Raw genomic sequence first — 7088 nt, 5'->3', positions numbered from 1 at the left:
AAGATATTTTAAGATCATGACGAGATAATGTTATGAAAACACGTACTACAAAACAATTTTATATTCAGTATTGGAAAGAAGAATTTCGATTAAATAATTATCTTTCTTTATTCTGTACAATAAAATAAAAGCTAGAATGTATTGGATTAAGGTGTTATCTAATTTACAAAGTTCTTTATTTCTGTTTTATAATGTAAAATTGTTAATTTTCATAAATATTTTCCTTTGGCGAACACTAGCCAACAGGTGGACTTTTAAAGGTAAATAAATTGTGTAAGATAACATCACGTGATAATTTACTCAAACCTTGATATTCGTTTTTAAACGACAAATGTTGTAAGATATTACGTATCTGTTATGTCACCCTTAAGGTTTATTTTCGAAAAAGTAAACGTGTTTGCCGTGACCAGGATTCGAACCTGGGTTATTGCGGCCACAACGAAATGTCCTAACCACTAGACGATCACGGCAGATGTGAGAATGTGTTGCGTTTTCTTCTTTTTTTCATAGAATTTGTAGCGAGGTAACACAAGCCACAACCACGATGCAAATGTGTTTCATTCAAGACTCCTGATTCAGAACAAATTTTTTAACTACATCACGTGCATTGTCTTAGTTTTACTGACGTTTGGAGGCTACTATTATCTTGTTAATGGACTTATTTAAACAGTTCATTTCACACAAAAATCACCATATACATACCTGTTTTATATTAAGAAAATAAATTGTGAACCGATGGTTTAAGTATCGTTTGATTTTTGATATTTTTAATTCTCCTTACCTATAGATATTGGGAGATTTACAATTAAAGTCTTATAATGATCTGAAGTGATTATTATCTCAAGTTTGACATGTGTTATCGAAAAATAATTTGAGGAATTATTGAGAATTACTTCGCTGGATTTTTGCCAGTTTACACGGATTAGTTATGAATATATTTTTTTGCAGGCAAAACACCTTGAAAAGAAAACTATTGTACATCATTATTTTTAATATGAATATATCGAATTAGATTTTCGTAATGTTTAAAGTTGACAAAGATGTTTTATCGTTAACTGCCGTTTGTATAATATTTGTCTTTTAATTACCTGGAAAGATTTTAATTCTTCAGAACATATGTATTTCCTTTTAGATTTGGGTGTTGTATAAGAGTAGTAGTCTATCTCTAAACGTGCACTGAGGTGATAATATGCTCTTTAGTAGCTCTCTTCTCTGTGAACAGTAGCTCAAAATTATGGATGACAATAAATAACCTTAAGAGTTTTAATAACCTTAATAGTTGTTAAATAACAATATTTTTTGTTTCTAGTATGTAGTTTATGTATTTTTTGAATGAAGGATATTTAAGCAGATTGTAAATGCAGATTGTATTTACAGATTAAATAAAATAAAATTGTTAAATTCGAGATGTTATTGTATTTCTACACTTTCCACGTCCATTGCAGATACAAAATTATAGATGTGTGAAAGTAGTATTTCAGATCTACGCGTATCTTTTACTTCCACAAGCATTTCCACGGGCCTTTCCTCTAATACCAGAACTCGTCGCTTGATCTGAACGACAAAAGGCAAAGGGTTATTTTAAAAGCTATTAATATATATGCAGCTTAGTATTTCAAAACGTACGATTCAAACGACATGTTTTGATATTTAAAGAGTAAAGTATTCAATTTCTTTCTTTTAATAAGAGCTTTCAAAGTCAAATGTTTCCTGTTAAAAGAATGAATGTGTTAAATCGCTATAATTAAGTTTTTAGAAATTTTATTGTGCTATTTGTCAGCTGGTTTCCTTATTAGTGACATCTGCTTGCCTTTAGAATAATGTCGGCGTGTTACTGAGTTGTTGAAATACTAATGGTTATGGTTTAAAGAACAAATATTTTGAAGTAAGTTATTCTAAAAAGTTTTGAGAAAGTTCTAATGCTGTTCTTATCGAATCCTTATCTTTAATGTAAACACCTCGAGTTGATTTGTATGCCACACTTCACCACTCTTTCACATTGATGTATAGATTAAAATGTTTCAGTTTCTATGCACGCGCGATTGAGCAAACTTCGAGCTGTATTGATGAACGTGGGTAGAAAGTTTGTAAATCTGTTGTGGTGCTTTAAAAATGGTATAGGAAAAAAAACAACCGAGAATGATTTAGTTGAAATATTTGGCTCTAGCATTCAAGAAAGTATGCTTTGGGTTAGGTCGGAGAAAAATACAACTTTCTGTCTGTCATTTGGAGAAAAAGCTGATGGAGACCTGAAGATCAAAATGATGAACATTTAATGTAAGGTATTAATCTACAAAGAAATGTTGAAACTTCAAAAATGCGAACTTTGTAGCAAACAAATGGTTAAAAATGTTATGAAAAACAATAGGAACACTGGTGTCAGATGTGGGATTGTGTTGGTGAAAATATGATACATCTCAATTGAGCTTCAAGACGAACACAAGGACTCAAAGGTAGATCGAAGTGATGAAACAGTTGTAAAGAGGCTAAAAGGAAAACGAGAAAAATTAGCTGGACGAAAGAATCAGAGAATGAAGAAAACAGAAAATTAAAAGATCAGAAAGAACGAAGCAGGAAATTAACAGAGGAATCACAAGAATGCAACATTAACATAAACATTACAAAGACAGATTTAACTGAGTGTAAAAATCGAAGAAGCCGTTAAAGATTAGGACCTTAGGATTGATGTTGCAAAAGATCTATGTGATGTATAGAAAGATTATAATAATATTAAATAAATAAATCAAGAACATCAAAGAATCGGATGGAAGGTACAGAAGTCTTAGAAAAAGATCAAAGGAATACTACGGGACATTGAAAAGGAATAAATAACTTCAACACCAGGGTGAAACATCTTTAAACTGAATTAGTAAAATCATCCATGTCTCTCTCTACAATGACTCTAGACACAAACATCTAGACACAAAACGGAACTCTATGACTTTAGATAATAACATCTAGACACAAAATGGAACTCAACACGTACTTCTAAACGTAAAATAAAAATAATCTGGTTTTCGCCCATCACCGCAATTATGTTTCCACCTATGAGTGCAGAACCTTCTTGGACTGCTACATATGCATGAATAAATCGCCAAGCTACAGAAATTAGCAGACCGTATCAATAAAGTTATCCAATCAACATACTATGACGGAAAGATGACATAGAAGAACGTTAGCCACACTTTGGAATAACTTTGCATGCTTGAAGTTGTGAACAAGGGCTATTAATTTTGCTGCAGACATAAGAGGACCAAATTAAACAATATTAATCAACCTTGCTAAAGAGGGTCATGATAACGTTTTCTAACGCATTTAAAGCTCATAATCTGGTTTTTTCTTTCACATTTTTAGGTCCCAACTATGTAAGTGAGGGACGAGAAGAGATTCAGCTAGACAACAGTGTCACTACTGACTGTTGGGCTACTTTACTGTTGAAGTAAGACTTTACTCTGACTCTTATAATGCATCTACAGTCCCAACCAAGAAAACTTGATTTGTGACAGAAGGATACAAATAATGAACTCTCGGATTGACAAAGCTAAAAGTTTGCACGCGCGAGATTGTTCAGTGGTATCACATCTCGAGCTATGGACTTTCTGATACGCAGCCCGGACAAGTAACTACTAAAAATAAAACTGTGGTGTAAAATGTTAAATAAAAACTAAAGTGGTTTTATTTTTGATACTTAAATGTTCACATCGAAAGCTGTTAGGATTCTGCAGTTATTATACAGAAGAGTTTTATTATTTTATACAAACTCAAATAATTATAATGTGCTATTTTTCCCAAGGTCATAATTAATTTTGTAATACTTTCTAAAGGAAACTTGTGATCTATTTACGTATTTCATTGTTTAAGACTTGGTTAATAAGAATAGGCCCAGTATGGCCAAGTGGTTAAGGCGCTGAACTCGTAATCTGAAGGTGGCGGGCTCGAATCTTCATCATACCAAACATGCTCGCTCTTTCAGCTTTAGGGGCATTATAATGTGACGGCCAATCCCACTATTCGATGGTAAAAGGGTAGCCCAATAGTTAGCTGTGGGTGGTGATGATTAGCTGTTTTCCCTCTTGTCTTACAGTGCTGACGTAGGGACAGTTAGCGCAGATAGACCTCGTGTAGCTTTGCGGAAAATTAAAAAAACAATAGACTTAAAAGTACTGATAAATATTAGTTGATTTTCTGTGTTGTTCTTGAATTCCCATCCATAATGAATCATATTATTCATCAACTTGTTACATCAGAGTTTTTAGAGTGAGTATTGAACAAAATATCTTAGTTGTTACCCATTTATTAACGATATCTTAGTTGTTACTCATTTGTTAACGATATCTCAGTTGTTACTCATTTATTTACGATTTCTCAGTTGTTACTCATCTGTTAACGATATCTTAGTTGTTACCCATTTATTAACGATATTTTAGTTGTTACCCATTTATTAACGATATTTTAGTTGTTACCCATTTATTAACGATATCTTAGTTGTTACTCATTTGTTAACGATATCTCAGTTGTTACTCATTTATTAACGATCTCTTAGTTGTTACCCATTTATTAACGATATTTTAGTTGTTAACCATTTATTAACGATATCTTAGTTGTTACCCATTTATTAACGATATCTTAGTTGTTACTCATTTATTAACGATCTCTTAGTTGTTATCCATTTATTAACGATATCTTAGTTGTTACGCATTTATTAACGATATCTTAGTTGTTACCCATTTATTAATGAGTAGCATTGTTGTTTGATAAAGTATTTTATTACCTTAACTGTGCTAGAGCTGTGGGTTTTCGTGTGGTTTTACTATCTCAACTATTAAAACTGTGGGTTTTCGTTCGGTTTTTGTATCCTAACGATGAACTCTGACGAGTAATTATTAACACATTTTAATAAACTTTACATAGTGACAAGAAATGTTGTAAAAATTGTATCCTGCTATCGTAGCTGTACAATAACCACTTGTTAAGTGGCACAAGTGTAGAATCAATATACTTACGACGTGAAAATGTTTGTTTGTTTGTTTTTCGAATATCGCGCAAAGCTACTCGAGGGCTCTTTGTTTTAGCCGTCCCTAATTTAGAAGTGTGAGACTGGAAGGAAAGCAGTTAGTCATCACCACCCACGGCTGACTCTTGGGCTACTCTTTTACCAACGACCGTCACATTATAACGCCCCCACGACTGAATGGGCGAGCATGTTTGATGCGACAGAGATTTAAACCTAAGACCCTCAGATTACGATCGAACGCCTTTACCCACCTGGCGATGTCGGGTTGCCGTGAAAATGTCTTTATTACCTACAATAACTGTAAATTAGGTAAGTACGTACGTTAATAATCTAATATCAAAGTAACAATCTTGTCGACAGATGACACTACAAACAAAGCAAAAATAACACGATATCCAGAAATGTTTCTGTCATAGTTATTGAGTGTAACATTATAAACACTAAATCAAATATCATTCAAAGTAATACGTAATTGTAAAACGTATATCCAATACGTTTTTTTTGCAGTTCAACCAGTAGTATTTGGTTGATCAACAACATCAGTTTGCAGAGAACCACGGCTTCTTTTTTATCTCTCGTATTAGTGTTCGTCATCTTTACATATCATACAAGTATTGGTTATCTTTAACGAGATTACAACCGTTGGTTATCATACTATTGTTGGTTATTGTTAACTAACATATTCATTTTACATGGTCCAACTGTGCGCTTGGGTATTTATAAAATTAAAGATTGGGTTATAGAATTAAAGATTGCAATAAGCATAGCTTTGAGATACTTGTGTGTAACTTTGCATTTAAATACAAAAGAAATAAAAATAAATTTAAATATATTGAAGGACATTCTAAAATATATAACAAAGTATTGCTTACTTATGTAGTTTTAACGTAATTATTTATACATTTTACAGTTCCGTTTAGATTGTTTCTCTCAATTTTTAATTTGTAACAAGTGCAGAGGAAATGTCATGAAAACATCTGTTTATCGTAAACCTACAATTTCGAAGTACGTTTCTACCTCGTAAAATTGGGTTTCGATACATGTGCCGCTCAAACTATATATACACTGCTGGCCAAAGTCTTAAGGCCAATGAACATAAAGAAAAATATGCATTTTGCGTTGTTAGAATCAACCATTTATTTTAGTAGAGCTTTGGAAGATGAAAATAATAAAAGGGAAAATAAAAAAAACTTTTTTTAGCATTTAATATGGAAAATGTGAACACTATGGAATTAGCCCAAATACTAGCTGGTCAAAAGTTTAAGACCATACTGAATCGAAGCGTTAATCGGTAAACACGTAACGAAATTTAGTCATTTGTGTTCAATCATTAGCGTTGTCAACATCTCCCACTGACATCTCATTGGGTAGAAACATAACAAAGACTAAAACGTTGAGAGAGTTCGAACATGGCAGAATTGTCGAGCTGCTAAAGCAAGGTCTCTCTCAACGTGCCATCGCTGGTGAGATTGGGCGTAGTAAAACAGCTGTTGCAAATTTCTTAAAAGACCTTGAGGGATATGGAATGAGAATTTCAAATGGTCGGCCCAAAAAATTTCGCCGGCGTTGAGCAGGAGGATTCGACGGGTTGTCCGGCAAGACACCAGTTGATAGTCGAACTAGATTAAGGCTCTTACGGACGCAGAATGCAGCTCAAGAACAATAAGACGACATCTAAGAGAGAAAGTCTTTAAAAACCGTAAACGTCTTAAAAGGCCACGCCACCTCACACACCACGAAACAGCTCGGTTAAACTTTGCTGAGAAGCACCAAACATGGGACGTAGACAAGTGGAAGAAGGTTTTGTCCTCTGATGAGAAAAAACTAACTTGGGTGGTACTGATGGCTTCCAACGTTGCTGGCACGATAAGGATATCCCACTGGAGAAATTTTTTACACGATACAGTGGAGAAGATTCCATCATGATCTGGGGTGCTTTCTCCTTCCATGGAACAATGGAGTTTCAGATTATACAATAGCGTCTTACAGTAGCTGGCTACATTGGCATGTTGGAGAGAGCATTCTTATTGACTGAAGGCCCTCACTTGTGTGTAAATGACTGGATTTTTGAGCA

The 7088-nt window shown here is 33.6% G+C and overlaps 1 non-coding gene across 1 annotated transcript; it reads right to left on the bottom strand.

The window, feature by feature from the left end:
• Positions 1–398: 398 nt before the first annotated feature.
• Positions 399–470, bottom strand: TRNAH-GUG (transfer RNA histidin (anticodon GUG)). The gene has a single exon. It is a non-coding gene; the product is annotated as a tRNA-His (tRNA).
• Between the last annotated feature and the right edge of the window lie 6618 nt (positions 471–7088).

This window comes from Tachypleus tridentatus, chromosome 13 (genome assembly GCF_004210375.1).
Source record: "Tachypleus tridentatus isolate NWPU-2018 chromosome 13, ASM421037v1, whole genome shotgun sequence".
In the NCBI taxonomy this organism is placed as follows: Eukaryota; Metazoa; Arthropoda; class Merostomata; order Xiphosura; family Limulidae; genus Tachypleus; species Tachypleus tridentatus.
This window is presented reverse-complemented; position numbering and strand designations above follow the sequence as displayed.